At 42.5% G+C, this 15,689-nt stretch overlaps 2 long non-coding RNA genes across 2 annotated transcripts; both read right to left on the bottom strand.

Moving 5' to 3' along the window:
* Positions 1-9,051: 9,051 nt before the first annotated feature.
* On the bottom strand, positions 9,052-9,666 carry LOC134507440 (uncharacterized). Its single transcript, XR_010068908.1, has 2 exons — positions 9,517-9,666; positions 9,052-9,197 (listed from the first exon to the last, which is right to left on the bottom strand). It is a non-coding gene; the product is annotated as an uncharacterized LOC134507440 (long non-coding RNA).
* Positions 9,667-10,068: 402 nt separating this feature from the next.
* LOC134507434 (uncharacterized) lies at positions 10,069-14,246 on the bottom strand. Its single transcript, XR_010068906.1, has 3 exons — positions 14,197-14,246; positions 11,501-11,559; positions 10,069-10,162 (listed from the first exon to the last, which is right to left on the bottom strand). It is a non-coding gene; the product is annotated as an uncharacterized LOC134507434 (long non-coding RNA).
* Between the last annotated feature and the right edge of the window lie 1,443 nt (positions 14,247-15,689).

The raw sequence follows: 15,689 nt of genomic DNA, 5'->3' as shown, positions 1-15,689 counted from the left end.
CTCCCCAGCAATGATAGTTGTAGCTTCTCCCATCTTAACATGTCTTTTTTACCTTCATTCCATGTCTTAACATAATTATTTTGAACTAACATACAATTCATATTTGGTATATGGATAGCCAGATATTTTACTTTCTTCTCAATCTTAAATACCATTTTATTCATCAATTCTGTTTGATCTTCAGTTTTCATGTTTTTTGTTAACACCTTCATCTTCTGTTTGGTGCATTAGCAGGTTTTAAGATCATCAAATTCTCTTAGTGTTCCCATTTATGATTCAATTCCCTTTAAAGGAACTTCTAAAACCAACAAGTCATCTGCAAAAGCCCTTAACTTATAAGTTTCTTTTTAAATCTTTACTCCCACAATGCTTTCATCTTGTCTTATATCTCTATTCAGTATCTCAAGAACCAAATTAAACAAGAGAAGAAACAGTGGACAACTCTGTTGTTCCTTTTTGTATCTCACAAGGCTTTGTTAGATCTCCATTAACAATTATTTGTGCTTTCTGTGAAATATAAATTGATCTTACCCATTTCATAAAGTTCTCTCCAAAGTTCCTATCTTCCAAAATGTTGAACAAGAAAGCCCAGTTCAAATTGTCAAAGGCCTTCTCTGCATCTAAGAAAATCAATGTGGCTTATTTTTTATTATGTTGCTCCAAATAGGGGCTGCCCTTGAAAAGTAGCCAGAAGCTTCAGTTGCTTCAAAATGTGGCAGCCCGCATGGTTTTGTGCAAGTCTAGATTTGCACATGTGTCACCTCTCTTGCGGGAGCTGCACTGGTTGCTGATTTGCTTCCAGGTCCCATTCAAGGTGCTGGTTATCACCTTTAAAGCCCTACGTGGCTCAGGGCCAGATTATTTGAAGGACCGCCTTTTCCCAGTTACCCCACCTCCCTGATCTGGTGGGTTGGGTAGATGTATGTTACAGGTCCCACCCACCCCCATTAAGGAGGTACATCTTCCAAAAGGCCCTGAAGACGTGGTTTTGCCAGCAGGCCTGGGGATCCCAGGTTGATGTGGAGCCCATCAAGTGGTTTGTTTGAATGTATGATTGTCGCCACAGGGTTGGGGGTGTAGTGGGTTTTGTATTAAGGGTTTTATTTCTATAAGCTGTCTGGAGTCCCTGTGTGCCATGAGCACTGATGGTGAGCAGGAAGGGGCCCCTATCCAGGGGGGAAAACGCATGCGTAGTAGTGAGAATTTCAGCTGTCATTCAAAGAGACACAGAACAGAACCGCCTTGACTTTTGGGGTTCATCTGTCTGGGTTTTCTCACACTTCTTCAGTTTGTTAGGATTTTCTGTCTAATGTAGCAGCAATAAAACACTAGAGACTTATTGCTTGTCTCAGCGTGGTTCCTGCTTCTTAGGACACTGTGAGTTGGGCAGCCATATAAATTTCGTTAACAAATAGATAAATATTCCAACACGTCCAACACATTTCTAATATTGTCCTTCCACTATCTTTTAGGTAAAAACCCACATTGATCCTCATGAATACACTCTTCCATTTCTGATCTATTTGCTGCAAGATTATGCCATAATTTCCTACTGTTTTGAAGAGGGAAATATTCAGCTATAGTGTACACCCTAAACAAGCCCAGCATTGTTTTTTAAAAGCATATGCACACACCCTAGAAGGTCCCTCCAGAAAACCTTCTTGGACTATCATGGTCCTGCCTGCTCAGTATCATTCTCCTGCCCCTGAGACCTCCACTTATGCAAAAAATGTTCCATGCTGCACTCGTTCCAAAGCACGACCATCCTCTCCTGGTGAGTGAGAAGTCATATGATTTCCAAACCAAGAGAGCGAAATGAAATCCTTCTCACAGCAGTTTCTCTTTCGTTTTAACCATTGTCTGTCTGCTTACTTTGTGGCCAGAAAAAATGCAGTGTTTGCCTGGTATTATTTAATTTACGTAAAAATGCCTTGCAGTAGGCTTCAGAATGGGAAATGTGACATTAGACACACAGCTGTCACAAGACGAGCTGGTAATCAGCTCCCACTAGAGTAAGGCTGGATCTGTGCCTTGCCTTTCCTATCCGGCTGTCAAAACAGAACTTAATTTCCTACTGTTTTGAAGAGGGAAATATTCAGCTATAGTGTAAATCCTAAACAAGCCTAGTCTGCTGCTTTACCCTTGAGCTTGGTGGCAATAGCATTAATTTTTGATTCCTCTGTGGGGAAGCATGCACCAAATTCTCTCATATAACTCTTGGCATTGGTCAGAAAGAATGACAGCCTCATCGGGTCTCCACTGAATTTTACTGAAAAGTCTCTCACTCCTCCCCTTGCTGGACCTGGTCCTGCAGCCGCCTGGGGGCTGTCACTCCAAGTGACTGAAGGTCTGGCCCTGAGTGGCGAGGATACGGCATGCCGGGTTCTGTGCAGCGGGGACCCACCCCTGGTAGGCTTCCATCCCCGATCAGCTGCTGGCCTCGGGAGAGGTATGGGAGAAGGCTGCTGATGGGTATCCTCCCTCATCTCCCCTGGCTCTCCATCGACATGGACAGGTTCTTTAAGAAACACACCAGGGATTCCATTTTTGCTTCTAGCACTCGCAGCCTCTGGGGGGTTGGGGAGTCCACTCTCACCTGCCCTCCTGGTGTCCCATCCATCGACAGCGTGGTGGATTCCTTCTCCAATGTCAGTGGGAATAGGTGCTTCCAGGATGTCTCCGATGTCCCTGGCTGCGGGTCCTCCACCTCCTCCAGGACAATTAGCTCGCTAATTGACTCCATGGGTGCTGGTTCTCCCTTTGACACCCCACTGCTCTCTGACTCCCCCAAATCCGAATCTGAGTCTGACAACTCTTTTGGAGAGTTCAGGGCAGCAGACGGCTCCGAGGAAGTGTCTTGCCTTCCACTCCCGATTGCAGGTTCAGGAGTTGAGCAAGTGGGCTCCTCGGGTCCTTCGGCGCTCATTTGCAATTCAGCCATCGTTAGCTATAATCCCTCACAAGAAGTGGTTCTTGGTAGGAGCTAACAGTTTTATAGGATTCTCGGCTTTATGTAGTGATTGCCTATTCAAAATCACCATCAGACTCACACAGGGCTTTTATGGATATCTGATTTAATAATGAATAGTATGCAGGATCACAAGCAAAACTGAGAATAGTAAAAGCGTGGGATGTCTCCCAATAAATCCCCAAGCAACTACCAATCCCTCCCCCCAAAGTCAGTACAATTCCATGCCCCAGGTACCCCTAACGGTTCCTGCCGGTCTGCGGGAAACATCCTTGACCAGGTGAGATAACCCAAACTTGCATTCCTCATTCTTCACTCCTCGCATCACAGCCTGGTACAAGGAACAGGAGCAGCCCCCTCCCGTACAGCAACTTGTGTCAGCCTCATGGCATGGGAACCCATTATGATGTTTTTCAGGAATGTTGGAACAGTAACCATGACACCTGTCAGCTTGGCTACCTGTTTACTGGATCCAGGTCCCTTCTGGGTTGTGAAAGCAGCCAGAGAAATGAAACACAGTTGGGCCCATGCTGTAGTGTCTGTTGCAGATGCTGGGAAAGCCTTTAGCCCAGGAGAGGTCAAAAAAGTCACACACCAAGCATTTCTATAAAAATAATTTATTTACAGAAAGCAAAAACAAAAGCAAAAACATATTTAAAGGACTTAGCTCTCTTTGGAGCAAGCCTTACTCGCTACATATCGGCAGAGAGAAAAAAAAGGAAGTGAGAAGACAAGTCCGGGCAGGATTCTCCCCTCCCCCAGGCTATTTGCATGAAGCACGTGAGAGGAGACAATCTAATACAACCCCTTCACCTGGCCAAAATGATTTGATACAATAGCAGTCTTAATCTGTTAGTAGGAAAACCTCAACAGTGTCAGCCTCTCTGACAGAGGGGGTGGTGCCCCCAGTCTTGAAAGAGGCAGTCGTGTACCTCTTCCTCAAGAGGCCAACCTTGGACACATGGTTCTTGATAACTATTGACTAACTTTTCCTTTCTGGGGAAGATTGTTGAAAAGGTCTGAAGCTGATAAGAACCATGGAGGAAATGGATTATCTGGATCCATTTCAAGCTGGGATTTAGTACTGAGACTTTGCTCACGTTTTGTCAATGACTTGTGGTGGAGCCAGGATGGCAGTGGAGCACCTATCTTTATGTTCCTTGATCGTTTGGCAGCTTTTGAAACTATGGAACAGGGTATCCTTTTGAGCCAGCTCTGTGGAATTGGGAGCAGTGTTTTATGGTGGTTTTCTTTCTCTGGGGCTGGTTGCAGTCAGTGCTGCTCCACTCCCTTGACTGCAAATTCCTCCTCTCTGCTCGCTCTCTCTCTCTCTCTCTCTCTCACACACACACACACACACACACACACACAGGTACTATCAGTGTTTTCCTTTTATAACTGGAATCCAAGTGTGGTCTCATGCTTTTCAGACTGCCTTAAAGTCCTAAGAGAGAAAACAGGAAATGAAGAGCTTACGCTGGCCACTGCAAGCCTTTCCTTCCACAATGCTGTAAAGCTAAACACTGTCTCCTAACTTTACTTGACAGCATTTTCCCTTGTTATTTACATTTATTCTGATTATCTCTATTTCTGCAGTATCAGCAAGGAGAGATATCTATTTTGCTTACCTCTTCTTGTGCAATATTGCCTGCATGATCATTCTGCAAGATTTGATTGCTGAGGGATGAAGAGTGAATAAGAAATAGAATGAGGGATGTAAGCATGTTGTGCTAAAATATGTTTCAGTGTATGGAGAAGACATCCAAGTGTGGTTATGCTGCTTCCCCATAAGAAATAATCTTACCAAAATGGCAGCACTGAGAAAAGGACCAAATGCCTAACAAATACAGCAAACCTGGAGGCACCTTTAGAAGATTGAAAGAATCAGTTCCAATCCCAAAGGTTATTGACCCTCTTGCAGGCAACCTCTCTGGAGTTTAGACCACATTCCTGAGTTCAGATGTATCCAAGGGCTTGCCTTTTGCTGCAGGACATAAATGGCCAGTTTGGGGAGTTCTGCTCCCAGGTCTTGCCAACCACAGCCAAATTCTGGGAAGTGCTCAAGGATAGTGTGAAACAGCTGGTTTTCAGAAGTAAACTGTTTCTGGCCATGGAGGCTCTGCTTTCAAACCCTTTTTCAGAGCCAAGGGCAATTTGCCACTGGAAATATGTTTTATCATCACAACCCAGAGAGGTAGGTGAGGCTATGAAAGGGAGAGAGTGTCATGGTTCCTGTTCCAATGTTGCTGAAACATCGCAACGAGTTCCCATGCCATGCTGGTGCTGACACGTGTTGTTGTATGGAAGGGGGCTGCTACTGTTCCCTTGTACCAGGCAGCAAGCTGGATGGTGCGAGTACAGAGGAATGCATGTTTGGGCTAACTTGACTGGTCAAGGACATTACCCGAAGACTGCCAGCAACCATTAGGAACACCTGCAAGGGATGGAATTGTACTGACTCTGGGGGGAGGGGCTTGAGATTACTTGGGAATTAATTGGGAGAATTCCCACGCTTTTGGTATTCCCAGCTTTGCCTGTGATCCTGCATACTATTCATTATTAAATTAGATTTCCATAGAAGCCTTGTGTGAGTCTGATGATTTTGAATATGCAATCATTACAGAGAGATTATCCTCAAGTGATTTAGAATTTTAAATTTGGAAGGCTGTCAAGTCCAAACCTCTGTTTAATGCAGAAATTCAAGTTAGTCACATCAAGTAGTCAAGTTAAGTAGGCGTGTGACCCTGCTTTTTTCCACTCCTACATGATTATCCCCAATCCACTAACCCAGTATTTGTGGGCCAGGGAATTTTAGCAATTATAGAGATTTTAAAGAAATTGCTCCTTTTTAACTGCCACAGCTAAAGCCAGTGATGGATATTGTAGTGGGTAGGTGGGTGAACCTGTTTCTTCTGGCTTACATGCCACCTGCCTTCTAGGCTTTGCCTAGCACCATCCATCCCCCTTTCTCTAGCTGAACACCCACCCAGAAGGTCTATGAAGCATCTCTCTGGAGCAACCAGTTCTCTGTTGCTTAGTATATTATCTTTATCTGTGTTCCATTGGGGTTACCTTTCTCTTACTTTTCCCTTCCTCTCTCTTTCTGGTGGAACAGTAAGAAAAGCAGGAATTGTCTCCTGCCCTGTTCAGTTAGAGGTATCAACAGTATTAGAGGGGGAGGCAGTGGAATATACATTCTCCCCCCTCCCCAACACACAGAGAATAATGCTATCATACCTGAAATATTGGCCACGTAACCTCTCATCCTTGTACCCACTGAAAGTTCATTCTGGTCTTGATGTGAGAAGTTGCAATGCCCTCCAAAAGACAATATTACTAAACAGCAAATCAAGGTCAGTTTTCAATGATTGGTCAAAAAGTAACTACAGTGCTGAAACTCAGCTGAGCCTGGAGACTTGTTTTGCCTTATTATGCATTTTTTTTAATCCATTCAATTGTGTCTGATTCTCAGAGACTGCTTGGACAAGTCTCTGCAGTTTTCTTGGCAGGTTTTTCAGAAGTGGTTTGCCATTGCCTCCTTCCTAGGACTGAGAGAAAGTGACTAGCCCAAGGTCACCCAGCTGGCTTTGTGCCTAAGGCTGAACTAGAACTCTCAGTCTCCTGGTTTCTAGCCTGATGCCTTGACCACTGCACCAAACTGGCTCTCGTTATGCTTTATGGGTAATGAAAAAAAAATGAAGTGCTGAAGTCATGGAGGAGAAATGGATTTTCAAATCATGCTACAAGATTTCGTAATAGATTTCTGTATTTTACCTCTCAGAGATTCCAGAGATGCACTCGGCAAGACTGAACCAACCTAGTTGCCTCTGGAGGGATTGGCACTAGAATTCCTGGAACTCCCAGCTAGTGTGGTTTCCCAAGCAGGAAATTCTGACCTAGTTCCAGTACATCTGGAGAAAGCCATACTGTAGAAGGCTGATGCAAAGCCATAATTAATAACCAGTATGCTGTAGTGAGTCAGGTATTAGGCTGGGACTGAAAGGACCTATGTTTAAGTCTGCCTTCAGCTATAGAAGCTCACTTGGAAACTTTGAGCCTATCATTATTTTTCAGTCTCATCTACTCATAAGGTTATTGTGAATAGGAAAATTGGAGGAGGGAGTGTTATTCATGCTGCCTTAAACTTCTGGAGGCAAATTAAGAGAGACAAATAATTAAAAAGATCACAAAGAGTGAATTCCAAACTTTTTTATATAGGTTTTTGCCTGTCTCCCAAAAGATAGGCAATCCCTCCTATGAAAGAGATACATTGACAGGGCATCATTCCTGAAAATCAACTCAGTCTATTGCCCCACTCATTTAATGCTGGGGATACCGCAGGAAAGCATCAGCCAGAAGCCATAGTTCAAAGGCAAAAGTTCCTTCCTTCCTCCCAATTTATGCCATATTTTATAGGAAAGCTACCTGCCTTTGAAGCTGAGTTCAAAAGTGGCCCTGATGTCAGTTCCAAAATGTTGAATTAACGCACTAAGCAGGGAATTGAACAAAATGCCATGTAAGGCTTCCTCCAACTCCCAAGATTTATTGCATATCAAAGCAATGTGCCTTCATGTGCACATGAAATAACATTTACAACCACTATCTTCATGGTACAATCACCATAATATTCTGGGATGCTTTAAAGACTTTTAATCAATGCATGTGCCAGTTTTTTCCTGGTGTGTATAGGTTGGTGTATCTATGAAAGAGTGAGCACCTTATTTAGGGCATTGTGATGATGTACTGGACTTGTCACACAGGCAAACTGAAATCCACTTCTTGTCTATGCAAGCAAAAAACTACAGCTGCTGAATAATGGTGTGTGTATCCAGAGGGGAGGGGAGGAGCGGGGAGGGGGTTCCTGCAGACATTGCTGAAAGAAGGACATTCCAATGACTTTCCTTTCCTATAAAAGGACACTGGTAAGATCTGTAAAAAGCCAAAGACCCGCCTACAAAGGAGTGAGTTACTGTTCTGAGCTAACTTGCAGCTGTTTCCCTGGTTTTCATTTGCCTGACAGCTATCATGTCCCAGTTCTGCCAGGAACTGATGTAATTTGAGACCCAGCCAGTCCTGCCAGGAAATCCAGCTGTCTGGGGGTGTGAGCCATTTCTGCATAGCCATTGGTGGAAACTGACTCTCCTTTCCTGCAGCCAGCCGGAAAAAACTTGAAGTAAAAACCAATTGTGCAGGAGGGGAATTACAGCAAGATCAGCTGAAGGAAATGACTCCTCTCTTGTGCCTCTAAGTCAAAGTGATGGATAAACTTTTAGGGGCTGGGGGCCACACTTTACATTTGAGACACTGAAGGCCACACAAGGCCAGACATGGAGGCAAAAGGAGTGGCTGTATCACATGTATACTGAGCCAGAGATTTCTCAGGGAAGGGTGGAATGTTGTTTTGTTTTTTCTCCCTTTAAGAAAAAAAAAATTAGGGTTTACCAACTACTTTGGGGCTTTTCCTTGCCCCAGAGATGTGGAAACTGCATCCCTCCTAGTCAGCAACATGGTCAAAGGGAGCAAATGGATGGGCAGCACAAAGGGCTTGGAAACTTGCTGTGGCCTCTGCTTTAAAAGGTCCAGTAGAAGGAAAAATGCATAACAAAATTAGGGAGTTAGAGAAGTGGGGAATGGGTTGGTGTGATGTGGCAGGACACATCTCTCTGAGCCTTTGGATTTGGCCTAAAGTTTTTTTCTAGCTTTCCCCTCTTTTCAGGGATATCCATGGAATGTCAAAAATGTCAGGATGTTGGCTGCATCTGCACAACTGAAGCCCCACCCTTTTTTACCTGTATTGCACATGTGATACACATAAAAAGGGGGCAGAGATTTGATTGTGTGAATGCAGGTGCCATCTTTGCTTTTTTGTACTTCCTATGTGGAGACCTCTGCCTCTTTTTTCACCAGGGAAACCCATGAAAATTATGGGCCAGTGTAAGGAGAGCTTCAGTTCCTGCTTCTTACGCTTGAAAAGGGCAGCATATTTCTTCTCTGACCCATGATTGTGGTTCTTTGGTTTTCTGAGGAACAGACAGGTTTTTAAGGAAAAGGCATCACAGTTGAACTTAGAGAAAACCAACTGATTTTCAATTTCAATCTACAGTATTGTTTAATATAGATTTATCATAATTACATTTTTTCAATTTTTTGCATGTCCATTTAGCAGATGACTATCTTTCTTCTCAGTGTGTCTTGTAACTTCTCTCTTGTATCCAGGATCTTGTACACTCTGAAAAATTCATCACAAGGTTTCTTCATGCCAAAGAAAAGATTGCATTTCAAATCTTTATTCTTGTTCTCTCTTCCTTCACTCAGTGCCTCATTTTTTTTTTATCCCATGGGTTATTTGTAGCTTCAGGGACTGTATGAAGTAGTTAAGGACCAATCTAAGCAGATTGTCCATGCACTGGCCAAGGGGAATACTGTACCCACCACCTTTTCACTGATTAGTGAAGGGCAAGATTTTTCCCTCTCCCATACTATGTGGAAAAAGTCTGATTTTTGCTTCTGAGGAAGAAAATCTTACAAAGTAACACATACACACTCACCTGACAAAGTAGTCCAGCTTCTTCCATTGTTGAATGGGTGAAATCCAGCAACTGGATTTTGTAGGGAAAAGAGAAGTATTTTAGGCTGTGCAATAATTCGCTTTGCATCCCAATTTTTGAACAAACTTTGTCAATAGGTGAAAAACTGAAGGTAGAATCTGAAGGAGAAGTACAATATAACAATCATAATGTTAAGACCAATAGAGACTAACAAAGATATAGTAGAAACCTAAAAATGAGAAGATTCATTTGGGTAGGTTTTCATTTGTACAACTCGCACATTTTAAGTTCAGGCTTTTACATTATTACTTTGCTTTTGATAAAGATATCTCTCTCCCTTTTTCCTCTTCCCCCTTCCAGTGTTTGCTAAAAAGAAGTCAACATGTATTATAAATGAAAATTAATAATGTGTCAGATTCCCAGACCAACAAAAGGAAGTGTTGAAGCAACATTAATAACCCATTCCCACCTCTTCTTCTCCCTTTGAACTTCCTGAACAGTAAGAGGTCCAGAGATCTAGAAAGTCACTACAGGCATGTTCAGTTGCCAATAATAAACAATTCATGATGTATTAGACACTCCTGATGGCACATCCAAAGAGAATTTTGTACCACTTACCACACGTTCTATCTTCTCATACAGCAGACTAGTCAAGAGAGAACAGCAATGATTACAAAACAACAGTAAAGGAATCATTTTCGAACCCCTCGCAAAAGCATTTATTTTAGAAAAGAACAATATCTAAACTTCTTCCTATGTTCTCCTAGCAGTATAAACCTAGGATGTACCTTGGTATTCCTAGGGAGTGGGGTGGGGCTAAATATTCAGTGGAAATGGCTATGAATATGAATAAGGTAACCCCAGGTTTTCTCAAGCAAAAGTAAAGAACTGAGTGAAGTAAATTCTCCTTCAAGTCGAGGTGGTGATTTCATTGACACATTCATAAATTTTCTTAGCAACAGTATACTGTAAAAGTGGTTTGCCACTGCCTTCTTCTAGGATTTAGTTTAACTTCCCAGTCTTGAATATCTGGGATTTCTTGGTGGCTACCCAGCCAAGTATTAATTAAGTCTAATTAGTTTAATTAATTACTGCTTAATTTTTAAGAGTGAAACACTTCTCATTTGCTTCCAATAAGTGCAATTTATTTATTTATTTAAAACTGCCCAACAGCTGAACCTCTCGGGCAGTTTACAATAAACACACACAGACACACACATATACAAAAGTAAACACAAATATACACACAAAGGAAAAGGAAAAAGAAATTTCAAAAAATGATTTAGAACACATCCAATAAAAATCAAATACTTCCTCCCATTATTTCTGCTCAACCCACCAGATCTAGCAGACAGGGCATGCTCTGAGTCCCCTCTGTTAAACAATGTCATGTTGTTGGTATTGTGCCTTCTCTGTGGCAGTGCCTGCCTTGTGGAACAGCCTTCCTCTGGAGATCTCAACGGCCCTGATGCTATAGGCCTTTCATAATTATGTGAAGACCTGGTTGTTTCCCCAGGTGTTTGGGCCAGGAGGTTGGGTTAGCCTTGTAGTTGATTTGTTTTTTTATGATTGGAAAGTGAGATTTATCTGGGGTTATTGTTTTAATTGTTGGGTTTTAACATGTGTATGCTGCCCAGAGTCATTGTTGTGAGATGGATTGCCATATTAATTAATTAAATAAATAAATAAATAAATAAATAAAATAAAAAGACACTGAACAAACTAGGCAGAGACAAGGCAGTCATCTAAAACAACATGAATTAATTTACAATTAGAATATGACTAAAATATGATTAAAACACCTGGGAAAATAAAAAGGTCTTCTCCTGGCCCTGAAATAATGATAATGTGGGCATCCACTGGGGAGGACATTTTATAAATGGGGTGCCACCTTCCCTCCACTAGTAGAGGGACTTGGAGAATTTAAGGTCTTCTAATACTATGCTACTTTAGCCATTGCTAAAAAGTGAGCAAAATTACTTACCAATCCCAATCCCTCTGCAACTGGGAAATAGTCTCAGATAAAAGGCTGTTTTCCATTGTCTTAACAACAATAACAACAACAAAAATTTAAAAGGTAGTCACTGAGTTTCTGTGATGTTTTTGTCATTATTTCATTGCCAGTTTTAAATTAGCAAGAGGTTCTAATGGGGTAAATGGCAGCCCTCAACATTCTTTCTTGTGGCTCCAGAATCCCCTCTTATTTGCTACTAAAACCAATAGCAAAATTGCTGAAAATTGGCAGTATGGCTTCCTGCCTTTTCAGCCCCCAAATTGCATATAACATTGTAGTCTAAGCCCTTATAATTTAAAGTTATTGAATTATTAAAATAATTTAAACTCTCCCACCAAAAATAGAATGAAAAAAGTTAACCGGTCCTGCCCTTTTTGGCTCATCTGATCCTGGATGGTTCATGGTTTTCCTCAAAGTATTAAGAGATGTACAGATCAATATGTACAGGAAGCACGGTTGTCCTTTATCTCCTTCATGGTCTGATTTTGTCACATAGGTTTTGAGCAATAATTGCAGTAAAATGGAGATATCAAATAAATATTATATATCTCCTAAAGTATTTGCTGATGACATGTTGTATTAATATGATTTTGTCCATCTAAATGTAATTGACAGATGAAGCATATACTGTATCTATCTGCTTTTCAGAGAATGAGTCATTCCACTTTTTCCTTCTTATCTGTTAGCATTTTGTCTAGTGGCATTCTTGGGGTGGGTGGGGTGTCAAAAAAGGGAACATGGAGGAAGAAGTGCTGTATGTACTATGCAAGAAAGGCAGGACTTGTGATGCTGCTCCCCCCATCTTTTTTGACCATCCTTCCTCCCCAAAGATGCCACTGATTTTTCCATCTACATTGAGCTGCTGGTATACTGATACTTTTCCTTTTATTCTGAATATACTGTATCTTAAGAAGTCCTTTTCATTGTTCTTAGCACCAATCTCAGCATTCTTTAGCCTTCTTGACCCTATCTTTACAATTCTGAGATAATTGTACTCCATTTTCATATCTACACAAAGTTTTTTGTGTAACCACATTTCTTTGGCTGTCTTTCATTCCCCCACCCCTTATTGCATTTGCAATTATGCCTTCAATACCCCCCTTTTAGGAATTGCCTTCCATTAGGAGCTCCTTTTTCCATTAGCTTCTTTGGGCATGAAATACTATTTACTGTATCACTACTCTAAGTGTATGAAGACTCCTTTTTTGGAAGTCCAAAGATAGGTCCTTGACTAAACTCATTTTTAGTTTCCCGTTAATATCATGAATTTGTGCTGTATATGGTAGTCTTTACCCAATGATCCTGCTATTGAGACCAACATTCAGTAAAGAAATGGAATATTGACCTTTGGATAAAAAATAGTATACACAAGCTATATTTATGGAGGTGATTATTTTTATCTGGGCTTGGCAGAATAGCAGCACTTCAGTTGCCCTGGTTTAAACACTATTTAGAGGCTCATGTGCGCACACACAAACACAGAAGGAAGGGACTTCAATTAAGACAAGCAGCGCTGAAGTCCCTATTTTACTGTGGGAGTGGGTATTATACAGTACAGCTGAAATGTTACTCTGAATCTTGTTAAATTAACAGTCCGTAAGCAATATGCAATATTATTTACAATATAAATGGGCTTAAATGGATTTGGATAAGCCTTTCCCCTTTCAAATTATGATCTTACACTTGCTGACCCATTTAATTAAATCTAACTTAAGCGCTACTTTGAGCATTGGTTAGAAGTGACAAAAAGTATTAATAAAGTGGTAAAAAAAATTGGCTGCAGAGCCTGATAATTAATGGTCAGCCTGACATATGAAGGAGAAAGCTTGACCTGACAGGGAGCTTGGCCTAGTAAAATGGCTTCAGCCTGTTAAAAAGCACTGACCTGATGCAAAGAAGCACAAATCCAGGAACAGCTTCTGCGGCTAGATAAAGCAGAAGTGAAACCTCAATGAACACTGGTGAGAACAGGGAAGTTGACCTAACACTTGCTGAATTATGGCTATTAAGAAAAAAGGGAACTTGTGTGGCTAGGGAGGGGGATTTTGTTGCTGTGGGGTGGCTCTAATTCACGTAAACGGGATCACTGTATAAGCTTTTGCTTTGCCCTTCGTTAGCGGGCAAAACCTTGCATTCTTCCCCTCTGCAGTACAGTAAACTTGGCTCAAAGCGGAGTTTGGTCTCCACTCACTAAAAAGGGTACGGGGCTTGCTCTTTTCCCCTTCACATACAATAAAGGTGTTTACAGGCTGGGTTGCTTCACAAGGCTAATTCCAACTGGCTTAGTTTCAATAGTTGACCCATTACATTATTTGAAATCCATAACTTACCCCTCTTTATGCCTTTTAAGAAAGAATGTATAGAAATCCATCTGCAGTCAAAAGGGATCCCAGCCAAGCTATAAGCTTTTAATGATCAGAAATCTATGAGAGCCATTCTTCTTCTCCCATGAGGTCACTTCGCATTTGGGAAAGATGTTAAATGAACCTGAATTTTGATATTGTGTATGGTTGCTTGACTGATTCTTTTTCTAGAAATAGCATGCTTCTGTTGTTCTTTTTTCCGTTAAAAAAAGGACACATTTGAAAAAACCCCACACAATTGAGTCATTGGTTACCCTTCCCCATAGCAGTTTTCAAGTATCAGGAAGTATCTTAACAACTTACAGAGAAATAGTCTGTTGTTTCCTAGCAATAGATGTTGTGACCCGTTATCTCCAGCGGTTCTCTGAAAGTAATGATGCAATAGCAAGATTGGATTTCTGAGCAAACAACTCCCCCCTCCCCCGTTGCTAAGCAGCTGCTGGCAACAACAGTATTGTAGCAGTATCTTCCTTTGCAAGGGAATCCATGATGGATGGGTTCAGTACTTGTCTTTATATTCATAGATACAAACTATGCTTAACGTTAAGTGAAAAACAGACTCAACGGCCTGGTTTAATCTGAACCATAGGCAGTATTTTCTGGATCCTGTCTGTGGATTGGAGATTCTGCCACAGCTACCGAGAAGGAAAACACTGTCCTTCCGTGTAATGCTGTTGTATTATTATGCTATTGTACATGGAGTACTATGAACTGGTGGCAGATCGACGGACCTGCCTCGACCTAGGCATTGCCTAGGGCCCTTGGACAGCTGGCTTCTACAGAGGGACTTTCTGAGATCTCTGGACTTGTATACCAACGGCAACATTTTATACAAACAACAACATTGGGGGGGATTCCCGGAGTCTTTTGGGACTATAAAATCTTTGGAGTAGCTGGATGCTCTAGGATGTGAAACCCAAATTAAGGCTTGGATATCCCCTCCTAATCCTCCCAATCCTCCCAATAGCTGGATACGGCAAGGATTAATAGGGTCCCTCCAATGTGAATGGGGGCTCCCCCCCATGTGTGAAAGATGAGGGGGGAGTCTGGATGTGAATGTGGTGTGTTAGAGCACTCGCCCCCTGAGTGAGGGACAAGGGGTGCGGGGTAGTGGCTGTGGTGCCCCTGTTGTCCAGTGAGAGAGGCTTGGGGGGCATAGTGAGTGAGTATATGGGTGATGATTGGGCCTATCAGTGCTGAGAGTGGGAGCTGGTACACTGGGGGCCCACCACCCCCTTGTGGGTGTTGGCATGTGTGCATGGTTGTATGAGAAGACGGAGGGATCCCTATTTCAAACCAGGAATTCTAGAGGTCCAGGAATGAAGGCAATTGGACTGGAATACCCTGGGGGCAGGACATTTTATTGAGGTTGTGACAGGCAGGGGATGTTATGACGGAAGCCAGAGGGTGAGTCATCATAGAAGACGATGCCCCAGGTGTTTATTACCTGTAGTGTATTCCAACCTTCGGTGCTTAAACCTAGGCCCTGGACAGCAGTCTCATGGGGGGCCTGGCCTCTGGCTGCTGCTGCTTAACACCAGGTCAGTCAACAACAAGGCCCACCTCATATGTGACTTGATCATGGAAGAGGGGGCAGACCTGGCATGTATTATCGAAACCTGGCTGGGCCCTGAAGGAGGAGTGGCTTTGTCGGAGATGTGCCCAGTCAGGTTTTGGGTGTGGCACCATCTGGAGGCTGTCTCGGGGCTGGCAGTGGAGTTCCCCAGGCTCATGGTTCTGGGGAACTTCACTCTGCCATCCCTGGGGCAGGCCTCAGAGGCAGCTCGGGAGTTCAT

This window comes from Candoia aspera, chromosome 1 (genome assembly GCF_035149785.1).
Source record: "Candoia aspera isolate rCanAsp1 chromosome 1, rCanAsp1.hap2, whole genome shotgun sequence".
Taxonomy (NCBI): Eukaryota; Metazoa; Chordata; class Lepidosauria; order Squamata; family Boidae; genus Candoia; species Candoia aspera.
The sequence above is the reverse complement of the archived record's forward strand: the minus strand, read 5'-3'. Positions and strand labels throughout refer to the sequence as shown.